Below are 12,669 nucleotides of genomic sequence, written 5' to 3'. Positions count from 1 at the left end.
GAAATAAATATTAACATTTGAAAGACATATAAGCTTCAATTTTAAATTTTAAACTATTGTTAAAATTAGTTTTTAATTAATTAAAATTGACAGATGAGACAGCAATGTGATAACAGCAGATAAACTGTGGTTTTTAAGTTTTTTACAGTTTTTAAAAATTCATCTTCTGGTAGATTCACTTCAAATTAATACAAAAGATAAATAAATGAAACAGTTCAGACAAGAATGAAGACACCAGTGATTAAAGGGAAATAGCAGTTATCCGATATCAGAAACTTTTCAAAAAGAAGAGTTTTATTGAATCAAAAGGGTGATAAGGAAGAGTCTTTGGAAAGTCATGTGTGCCTCCCTACTCAAATAAGCAGCCAATAAAAGTGCCACAGAAATGGGATAAATGAGGTTGGTCTACTTTAATTATAATTTCATTTGAGTAGGAGATTAAAGTACAATGAAAGCATTGTTGGGAAATGTTGCAGGGTAGTGGAAAAATAACTAAAAATTTTAAATTAACAAACTTCACTTTCTATAAAAAATTAGGGCACATATTATTTACTAAATGAAATGAATTTCTTTGCCATGGAAGTTTAAGTTAGCACGTATTGTATGTTTCTAAAATCTTAGAAAATGCATTTTAATTTCTCCTTAACTGAAAAGAAGCAAAAGAAAGAGAGAGAGAGAAGAATATTAAATACCTTAATTCCATAAGAAAAAAGAAAGAAAAGTAAAGATCAAACAGAAACATTTGTTGTTTATCAAGGGTAATATTTACATGCATTGTATTTTCTTGTCATCTACAAGTGAGCAGCGTAACTGAGTTTTGGACAGCTCTGTTATACTCCACAAATAGTAATGTAAGTAAAATGAATAACGATGCTTCTTTCAGAGTCACATTCATTTAATAGGCATTTATTGAGTATCTACAAGGCACCAAACACATCATTCTCCCTGCCAAGAATATCTTATTGATATGTAGCCATAGCCAATATTTTATGAAATGATTGTATCAAAAGTCATTTTTAAGATACTTAAATTTATATATTTCAAGACTCCTCTTCAATAAATTGAGATGCTCTTCAAATCACTTGCTTTACACTGATGCAACTTGCTTGACATCCTTTTTTTCCCAAGAATGATCACATTACTTATTTCTCTTAGGCTTCTAAGTTTCTATGTTGAAATCAAAAAGCTTAGAAAGAAATCGTGGCTGTTTTGGCTGTTCAACGGAAGCACTAGATTTTGAGTGAGGTCATCTGAGTTAGTGACCCACAACTGCCACCCTCTCTTATGTGATGTTAGACAAATCACTTGATCTCTAGATCTGGGGTTCTTTGTCTCCCAATGAATATGAATTATTTACTTTGTAGGATTGTTGTGAACAATCAGCGAGAACATGCATGTTAAAGCATTCTGCAAACTGTAGGGGTTATAAAAAACGTGAAGTATCTTAAACGTTTTGGTTGTGAACATGTGAAAACTTTCCAACATTTATGGGGAAAGTGTTGAATTTTCTGAAATAAGAATGTGTTGAGGAGGGAATATGTGGTTGTACCAGTTCTGTAACTGGAAACTTGAATAGTGAGCCAAGACTTTTGCCTAAGGGACTGACAAATGTAAAAGTATCAACTGGGAAGAAAAGACAAAATATAGTGATGAAATTTTTTATGTTGATTGAATATAATTTCCTTGGGAATTAGATTCATTTTCCCTCAACTCAACCTCTTGTGTACTTTCATAGAGCAGGTGCTTATAAAAATGGGCAAAATTATGAGTTGGACCATGACAACTTAAAAGGAACATGGAAAATTTGGAGAGATATCTAAGGAGAGTCATAAATACAATTAAAGAGTTTGGGTATAGGGCCAGTGGGGAAAGGTTTTGGATTATTCAGTTTGCTAAAGACAAGGCAAAATGTGGGAATGTGTAATAGACTAAAGATAAAAGAACATCTGTTTTCTATGTCTAAGAAAAATCCAAAAGGAGCTTGGCTTAAGCTGTAAGAAAACAAACTTGAATTAGCAACAAGAAAGAATTTCCTGACAGTGAGGATTGCAGGGCATAGAAAGACTTGCTGGAATCTCTTTTGCAAGTATTTTAAAACGTGTTTTCATTAAAATGGAGAGGTGTAGGTGTTGACCTTCCTGAATGTAGGAGAATGGATCGAATAACTTTCAAATAACATTTCTGATGGATAATTCCTTGAGTGTTAAGTATCGCTACTCTGGTTAAACAAAGAAGAACCCTGACAAATGTTGTTCAGAATGAAAGTTCCTTTAACTATTTGCATAGAATGAAGAGAAAATGCATTTTTCTACTAGTTTGCTGATAATGTATGTTGTCCAATAACTAAATTATTGTTTAGAACATTTTAGAATATGGAATGTGTTTTACAAAGATCTAATGAAAGTTTCCTCAGAAATTCTCTTCCTTTTATTTTAGAAATTCTCTACTTTTCTGAACACTTTCAAATCTGGGATGGAATGGAATAGGGCATATCCAGTGGGGAAAGGACTTTTGGCTGTTCATCAAGTATTTATCTCCTACTTTTCCTATGCTAGATAATATTTCCCAGCCTCGTCTGTACTGAGGTGGAGGAATACATCTGATTCCAGCCAAAGGATGTGATGTGTGCCATTGCTAGGTCAAGGCTTTCAAGAAGAGAACATGCCCACCTCCATTCTGCCTTCCTTTCTGCCTGATCCAAGCAGACCAGGATGAGACACTATAGGATGGCTGTGCCACAAATTGGAAGGGGCCTGGGTCCCTGAGCTACCAAGTGGAGGGTCGCACACCAATCAGGAACATCTGTTTTGCTCTGTTATGTGGGTGGGAAAAAAATTTCTGTTTTATTTATATTATTCTTCATTATTTAGATTTGTTTCTTCTGCAGATGTGGCTGAGACATTGAGTTGCTAAACACTTTTTATTCTGTTAATTTTTTTCTCAGATCTATGGGCAAATACTTTTCCTTTCCTTATTTAGATGTCTTTTAAAATAGTGAAAACAATGAGTTCATTTTTTTTTCCCTTTCTGGTAAGATGAATGACATTGCATCTTGAAAGAAGTTTTCTTATTTAACCCGAAACATTAAAATATCATCCAGGAGTTGAATAATGATATTAGAATGTGTTTGTTACAATATGGAGATTTACCACCCATCTTTCTCTATTCTCAAAGAAAAACAGAAGGAGAGCTTTAAAATATAGGAAGAAGGTCAAAGGTTTACAACAAAGAACCGTTTGCAAATGAATTCTTCAAACAAACTGTTAAAAGCATGGTGTCTTCTTAATTGAAAAGAGTTTTTTCAGTATGATTAGTAAATGGTCTTTCACTGGAAAGCTATATTTAATTTCCGTCTGTAAGCTTACATTTTATATATCATTTTTTTTTAACAGGGAACCAATTTAGCCAATATTTTTTACAGATAAATACGTTTTTGCATAATATTTAACTGTGTTTTTCTAAAATTGAAATATAAACCAAAGGAGGGCTAATGTGCTTTCTAAATATTCTTCTTGACTATGGACATTGGAGGACACAAATATGAAGAAATATTTGCATGGTAGTTAATGGAATAGGTTATTCAGTCTGCCATGTCCTAATATTGAAGATTTTGAAAACTAGTAAGAGAAATGTAATATAGTACATCTAGTTATAGATAAAGGTACATAGATTTGCATTAAAACAAAAGGACATAGTAAATTGTTTCTTAGACTCTTCTGTCCCCCCAGCTCTATTTGGAACCAAATTGTTCTTTCATTTGGAGGTAATAGTGTGTGTTATTTAAGAGCTTGGGCTCTGCAGCTACAATAATGCCTGAGCTTAAATTCTGTCTCTTCCTTTTTATGATACATTGCCTTTCTATTCTCAGTCCCCTTGCCTCTCAAAAGGAGGCTAAAAATAACACCTACAGTATATAATTTTTGAGTGGAATAATAACTTAGGGACTGGTACATAGGAAATAATCAATAAGTCATAGTCATTATTCAATAAGCAGATGTAATCAGCAGCAGATGAGGTTCACATGCCATTGGCTCATGTCCAGAGCAGTAGAACTAGGCACCTTCACCTAGCCAAGTTGACACCTGAACCTAACTACCACACCTACTAAGATCCAAATCATTGCTCATTAAATAACAGGGATGGGTGCAAAGATAAAAATCGAAAGTCCAGAAGAAATCAGTTTAATTATGGCAGATAGATGAAACAAAACACACACTTTCCTGAGTGTTAAAATAAAAATATCAGTGATGTGTGATGGGAAGAAAACTAGTAGAGTTTTTCATTGCAGTTATTAAGAAGTGGTGTATTTTCCTGACATTGGTAGGTTAAAAGATTGTTGCTAATTCTTAGGGACTTGATCCTTGACTGGTGTATTTTGTGTTCCTTGATTCTATTTCACTTGCCTGTCTTTACCTGTCATTTTGTGAGCATACGTCTTTGGCAGGTAGAACAATCTGGTAATCTATGGTAGAAATGAACAAAGCATCTCCGCTATTGGAAAAGCCACTCACAATGGACAGCAAGTGAGGAATTTTAACTCAGATATACATAGGCTTTTCCATTATTGCCCAGACTTGCTGTATCTTTGGTTGGTCTTTTGCATTGGGATTAAACTCAATTCTAGATCAAGGTGACACTTGGCATTCTTTCCTAGCTCTGCACAATTTAAAACTTCCACTTAATTTTATTTCTTGCCTGTAGTTGAAGCTCAGGCAGAGTCACTCCTTTATGCAGTGATTTATTTAGGGAAGTGAGAGGTGGTAGTAACCATTAGTTAATTATCAAATGTAAAATTCAGAAAGATCCTTAGAGAGCATCTACTCCAATGTCCTTAAAGTACCAGTGAGGGGAACTGAGCTTAAAAACAGTGAATAACTTTATTTGGACCACACAGTTTGTTAGTTAAAGAGCTGGGTCTAAAAACTAGGTCTTCTCATCATCTCACTCATATGCCATACTGACTTGGGCAACAAGTTCTATTATTAATTAGTTTTGGCTATTTTTGATATCCAAACCCTCCTCTACATTTTCATTACCTCTGCCCTTGTCCTGGCTCCAACAGGGAAGTCAGCTGGGTGTGGGCTGAAGAGAATGGAAAAGTCTAAAATTAGTAAGACTGTCTTCTGCTTTATCAACGACATTGGAATCAGTTTAGTACTCAACTATTCTCAGCAGAGCAACTCTTCCTTCAGCAGCCAGATTTTTCTCCCATGGATCAGAGCCGGTACTTGCTTCTGGCTCTAATCATGTCTTGCTTGATCTGCTACCTCTGGGATAATTTGGTCCTGATGAAAGAAATTGCTTTAAAAGCACAGAAGGAACAAGGTGAGGAGTGACTGGAGGAAATTTCAGAATTTTAAAGCTGAGAGGAACAGTAGAGATCACCTCATCTACCCATCTCACTTTATAGAGGGTAAAACTAAGTTCTGGAAAAGTTGAGTGACTTTTGAGACAAAGTGGTACTGGTGTAAGAATTTGTTTCCTCATTCCAAAGAATTACCTTATTATTTAAGAGGCATAATAGGTAAAATTTAATGAGCACATACTTTGTGCCAGGAATTGTGCCCCTACATGTATAACCTCATATATTACATTATATAATACATGAACAATACCTATAATACCTACGGTTGATCTCACTTGACTATTGATTAAACTAAGGCATAGAAAGTTTCAGAAATATTTTTAACCTCACATATTAGTAAACAACAGAACCAAGATTCCAATATGGGCTTTGCCAAGAACCGTGAAATGTCTGAGATGTTAGCCTCCTTGCAAGCTAATAAGTTAGCTTGCTATAGTTTTGCAAATGTTGAAAGAAGACATAAGACTACTGGGGCAAATCAAAGGCCTTTATTACTAATATCAATAGTGGTACTCAGAGTATCAGCATTTTCTTGCAGCAGTTCACTAAGCGTCAGTTCCTATAGGGTGATAGAAAGAAGGCCAGTTGTCACCTGTGCACACATGCACACACACACACACACACACATATACACACAGAGCTTGCACACACAGAGCTGCATTGTACGAGAGGGATTCTGAGCTTAGGAAACCTTTCATAATGTGCAGGAAATATGACAGCTTTTTTGCTTTGGAGAGAGACACTATCTCTATCTTCGAAGACTGCTATTTAAACATCCTTGAAAATATGATCTGAAGCAAAGGCAGTGAGTGCTACTGCTTTCAAGACATGCAGTTAAGTAAGAAGTCATGGAAGAATTGTTTCCCAGCATCCCTTTGACTATAAAACTGATTCTATCAATCGCTACACTATATTGACTCTCTAAGTGCATCCAGCAGGAAAACATGATGTTGAAATGGTTTGCTGTTGAAATGGAAGCACTTCCATAATCTAGATTTCTGTCACTGAAATGCCATTGGTAGTCAACCTGTCACATCCTGGGGTGAATCACACCAAGTGAGGTGCATATAGGGGCACAGATAGATAAATGGGCTGATGTTCTATAACTTCTCCTGTCTCTAAGCATTTATCCTCCCCCCCCCCCCCCTTTTTTTTTAACATGGGCAGGCACCGGGAATCGAACCCGGGTCCTCGGGCTTGGCAGGCAAGCATTCTTACCTGCTGAGCCACCATGGCCCGCCCTATCCTCCCTATTTTAACTGCTTACTTGAAGGAGGAAGAAATAGAAGACAGAGAAAAGTGGGTCTAGCTCAGTTTGAGGAGAACAAGCTCTCTAGTCTTTAGAAGGTCCCTGCATGTCAGTGTTCACAGGTTATTGCTGATGTTGTTGGGTCCCTTCACATTATAAAAAGTTTCTATGGTGGAAAAGGTAGGGCTTTTGATGTTCAATTCCTGGAATATGAATACAGTATGCTTTCTCCCTGGTGTCCTTGAATAACTTTCACCCCCATTAATGAGAGTTTCATTAGCCATAAGATGAAAATGACCCATGTCAAATTCACAGTATAGTACCTGGAAAATAATAAGTCATCAGTTAACATTAGTTATTGTTATTAAAAGTTGTAAAAGTCTGGTATGAGCAAAGTTAATACTGAAAGACACTTTTAATACCTGGAAACCCCATAAGAAATATCACTTTGTGCTAAAAGTCAGTACAAGGAGGAATTTTAAGTTGACAACGTGAATTTTTATCATTTAAAAATGTAGAAGTAATATTTGTGGTGATAATGTCAATGCTACTGACTTTACATTCCAGAATGAGACAGAACTGGCTTCACTTATCCATCCTCCCTTCCCCCCAAAAAGGAACCCTTTTGTTAAGCTGCTCTTAGTCCATCTTAATGCACCTTTCTGTCAAAGTGCAGCTTCTCATTAAGGGAAAAATGATTATTAACATCCTCATCTTGCTTCCTCTCGTGAATTATTTGCATTCAGAAATGTGCATGGCATTAGTTTCAGGGTAAATGCAAATATGACAGCGGGATTTCTCTCACCAAGCTCTTTTTTATTATTAGCTCTTTTTATGTACTCCATTTATTATTCCCTCATCATTTTTCACATTGTATTAAAATGTTAGATTTCTTAAAATAATAATATTTCTTTCACTGCCTCAGCTCTGTCTACAACAGTCTACATTCCAGAATGCCCGTCTGTAATTTGGAATGGCTTATAATGACTGCTTGTCTTTGCTTAGGGAGGCCCAGGAATTAGCTAGCATGGTATCTGAATATCCTCTCTCCCACTGGGGATGTGACTGGCCAGGTGAGGGAGGCTCACAGGACTGGGAGAGGGGGCAGTGGGGGCGAAGAAGTATCTGCTGTGAGCACTGGTAGTAGATTTACAGTCTGGGGCTTAAAGATAAATTAAGATTTTTCCTCCTCAGCTTTGAGCAGTGTCCATATACGCAATGCTTTTTAAATACAATAACTTGCATTGTATTCTTCTCTCAATGCTGTGAAAACATTTTGTGAGCAACGTTTGTTACCTGTGTCCAATATCCTCCCTTTGAGGAATGAATGAGTGGAAAGGCTAAGTACTCTTAGCTGAAGGACACTGGGCACAGCCTGACTGGGCTAGAATCGTGGAATAAGGGGTATACTTTCCACCAGTGTCTGCCCTGATAAACTGATTATAATTACTTTGTTTTCTCCCTGGTCATAAAAAACCAAAAGGTAATAGATCTAACTAATAAAACCAAACTAATAAAATCATTTGATCATTTTGATTCACTGCACTTCGCCGTGCCAAGCTTCCCTGTTGACTCACAAATTGTTGCTGTCAAATCGTTTTATATTTGTTTCTTTTGGATATGATTTAATGTCTCCTTTTCTCTCCCCTCGTTACTGTCCATCATTCCACTAGTCCCTTTCAGGGAGCAGGGGGGATGATCAACGATCAAGGCTCAAAGCCATCCGGTAGGTCATATAAGCATGTCTGGTTTGTGATATAGCACAGGAAGCAACTTGTGGATATTTGGATAAGGCTTTGATGATAGGATCTGCATCTTTGTGCATTACTAACTATAGGATATCGTGATTAGCTTTCATACTTTTGCTGCATGGTATGTCAATTTTTACTTTGTGAATTGTGAGATGAAAGAGTACTGAATTCACCATGACCTGGAAGATAGTACCAGAAGCAAGCATTTAACTCACAGTTCAGCTGGTACAGGCCCAGTGTTAGACCAGTTTATCTAGCTATTTTATAGTATCTACCTTGTATCAATTGTATGAATCCTTGAGTGGTTTAGCAAGGGCCAGCTGTGTTTGGAGAGTGAGGAAGGGGTGTTAGAGTGTTTCTCACAACTGTGAATGGGATACTGGGCAACATTCCCCACTTAGCCTAAAGTAGGGAAGCTTATTATATTGGAGTGGTTACCTTGAGCCCAGCACTTTATAGGTGTTTTACCAAAATTACTTCATGACATTTTCACAACAATGCCGTAGGTAGTTCCTTTATTATCTACATTTATAAAAGATGAAGTTGAAATTCAAAGAGGTTAATCAAAAGTTCCCAATGTATTCCTGTCTTAGAATACCTAGAATATTATATCTCTGTGGCACACTGAGGAAAGTGGATGAGACTGAAGTTGCCATTGCTGGCAATCAATGGAAGTTTCCGGTTATGCCAGGCCCCAGTCTCTGGACAAAACTGTCACCCATTCTCAGCACAGCGATTTGCTTGTACTGGGAATTTGTATGCTACCATTAATGGTGGGATTCCTTCCTCTCTCTCTCTCTCTCTCTCTATCTCTCTCTCTCTCTCTCTCTCTCCCTCTATCTATTATGATTTCTTCTTTCTGGAATCATCAGTTCATGTCTTTGGTCTTTTTTTTGCCTCCCCCCTCCCCCACAAAGAGAGGTTCACCTTTTTCCTATTGATTGTAAAACCACTTTACAGAGTGTTGGCCAAGATCACATGCTCTGGATGCAGACTGCCTGGATTCCTGGGATTCCTGCAATGTCACTGTTCAATTTGTATTCATGTTTTATCACTTGTTGGCTGCAACTAATGGCAAGTTGTTTAACCGCCTTTTACTTACTGTCTTCACCTGTGAAAATGATCATTATAATAGAACCCACCCTCTGTTGGGAGTGTTATGAAATTGTACGTGCAAACCACTTAGAAAGGTTCCTATTACATAGGAAGTACTCGTAAATGTTAGCTATATATCATGGATATAAGCACTTTGTTGCATATATTGCAAATACTTGTCCAATTTATCTTTGTCCAATTTATCTTCTTCATGCCAACTTTATTTGTGAGGTTTTTGATGGCTATAATTTCTGGTGATGAGTGACTTTAAAACAAATCTATAAAATTTAAAAGTACCTATTAAAAATGCTTGTTTAAAAAGGTATGCAGTTAGTAGCAGTGATAAAATATGTGCAAAGGTACCCACAATTATGCAGGTGACATTTTATTTTATTCTTTTAACTACATATACCAATTATTTCTTACAATGGAATAAAGCAAATAATCTATATAACATTTACCAGTTCATTTCTTAAGGCTTTTTCCCTCCTCCACGCTCATCTCTTGACAGGCAGAAATAGAGAAAGCATTTTTGTCTTAGAGGAACTGCAAGGATTGTGATGTTTGATTTTGATGACCTTGCTGCACAGCACAATTGTACCTCAATGGATCACGCAAAACCTGGGCCAATCATATTAGGAACCCTGGAGCCCAGGGGTTACAGCAACTATTTAATTGCCACCCAGCAACCAGCCCGACGGGGTGGGGGGACTGGACCATGAGACTGAGAGATGCTGCCGCTGTTGAAGGATTATCCCTATGGTGGTGTCGTTGTGTGTATCATGTGAATGACAGGCTAATACAATTCCTCATCCTTAGAGAGTTGGTAAGAAAAATACCCTCCAAATGGAACCTCTAAGAATCATCATTTGGCCAGAAGGTGAATTACCATCAATTTTTCTTTTTAATCTAAAGTAATGGTATCCTCCTGATTCATAATTTTTTTTTTTATGAAAGGGTAACTACCTCATTAAAAGCATACAGATGGTCGTTTTCCTACTCATTTATACAATATGTGAGAATTTGCCTATTTGGGTGATCTGTGCTTGCCCAACCACAGCTTTCTCAAAGGAAAATTTGAGAGGTCCAGAGTAAAAAAAAAAAAGAACACAACAATGAAAAGCATTGATCTCTGGCAGGCAATCATGTTGGCTTGAAGCTTCTTCAGATGATTTATTCTTTAGGGATCTCTGGTAACTTAAAAGGGCTCATGTCATCCCAATGTCCTATAAGGCATGCATGGTTTTTATTCTTAACAGCTATGCATGCCAATAAAGAAAACTGCCTATGCCAACATTTTATATAAAGAAAATTACAACATTGGGACAATTTTTAAACATAGTCAAAAAAATTAAATATATTCTATCAATAGATAGATAAAGTTAATCAATATTTGAAAGCCCAGTGGGTTATCCATATGCTCTCAATTCTTTACGTGGTTCTGTCATCCATTGATCAAATTCCAAGCCAAAGAAGCCTTTAAGTTCCGTGGATCTGCCAGACAGGACCTGGCAAGGATCTTCTCATTTTGTAACAACCTGGCTGGGGACCAGTATATAAAGCTATTGGGTAGACATATGAATATCAAAAAGGAGTAACTATTATCAGCATAAATTTGGTCCCCAGGCGATGCCTGGTTTAAGCTTGTTATGATAATGTGCCTAGTGTTGAGAATCTTTGGCCGATTGGCCAGAAAAATACAATCATTTATATATTAAGAAATTAAGGGGCTATTCTAATTATTGAAATAGCTCAATAAACATCCATCTGCATTGGTATTAACGCTTGCTGGTTAGTACACATCTAAGTTCAATATAAACAGAGTCTTCAAGCTGAAAAGCTTAATATGACTGGCATATGCATAGACAGATTGAAAGATACACAGACAAATGCCAACCAACATCAACCCAAAAGTAAATTGAACCAAAAAGCTACACAAGGTACAAGTGTTTGTATAATGCATGGTGGCATTTTTGAGACATGAAATATACCTATCAGAATATCTGTTATTGGGGGGGGGGTAATTTCATTAATCCCAATTACTTATGGGGCACTTTTTAAGACCCTCTCTTCTTCTTCCATCTTCCAAAATAAATATTTACCATTCCAAGGAACTAATATGGGATCTAGTTTATAGTATATATGTTCAGCGAATGTTCACAGAAGAAAGGAAAGGTAAGTTTGGAAAGAAAGGGTTTTGGCTACGTGTGGTAATATTTAGGACTTATGAATAACAACCTTTGATTGAGGGTCCTGAGAAAACTTGTGTTTAAAAAAGCTTGCAAATAAGCAGAACTTTAGAGTGATAAGAGATGGAATGGGAAATACAAACTTCGGTTTTAGTTAAATTCTTCTCAGATTTTGATAAATTTGTTAGATTGATTGTACAAATAACATTGGCAAACATCATGATGATTAATTGATTAACTATATCAAATGGCAAACAATGATGGAGTTCCTTGCCCTGTTTTTAAAGTTAAAAATGTCTCCACTATTCCCTCTCATTTGCAAAGGAGGAACCTTTTGGCAGAGCATGATATAGGAGTGCTATTGAGATTTTTGATTCTCCCTGCCTGATGTCATGTCTCTAGAAAAGCCTATGGGAAAGAGCTTTAGAGACTGGGAGCCATTAATTTTTTCCTGTCCGATTTTACCTCTGTTGCAATGTATAAGGAGTTTTTTCGAAACCACTGGAATTCTGCGCTGCCAGGTGGGGTGTGCGTGCCTTCCGTGGGACTGTGTTCACAAGAAGTGTGGCCAATCGTGATGCCAGGGTTGTCTTGATTGTTTGTGATGCTGAGAAATTCATCCTCAGTCCAAACAATAAGGACACTGTGAGCCTTGGGGACCCCTGTCAAGGCCCCGGAGGAACAAAGGCAGAAAAGACAGACACTGCTAGAAGTGGGGGAAACCACCAGAGCCACCTGAATTGAAAAAAAGAGAGGATTTCATGATCTGAGTTTTCCCTTTTTACTGCCTAATAGGTTTTCAGTATTCGAAAAGAAACTGAAATGCAATAAATGACAAGCCCTTTCCCTCCCACAGCAGCATGCATTGTATCATGCGCTAATCAAGAGAGCAATGGGCCTTGGAAGCAGACCTAACTTTAAATTCTGGCTTTTTCCATACTAGCTATGTGACTTTGGGCAATTTACTTAACATCTCGGAGTCACACTTCTTTTTCTGTAACGTGGAAATAATGTTACCTA

Source organism: Tamandua tetradactyla, chromosome 11, assembly GCF_023851605.1.
Source record: "Tamandua tetradactyla isolate mTamTet1 chromosome 11, mTamTet1.pri, whole genome shotgun sequence".
Classification (NCBI taxonomy): Eukaryota; Metazoa; Chordata; class Mammalia; order Pilosa; family Myrmecophagidae; genus Tamandua; species Tamandua tetradactyla.
This window is presented reverse-complemented; position numbering follows the sequence as displayed.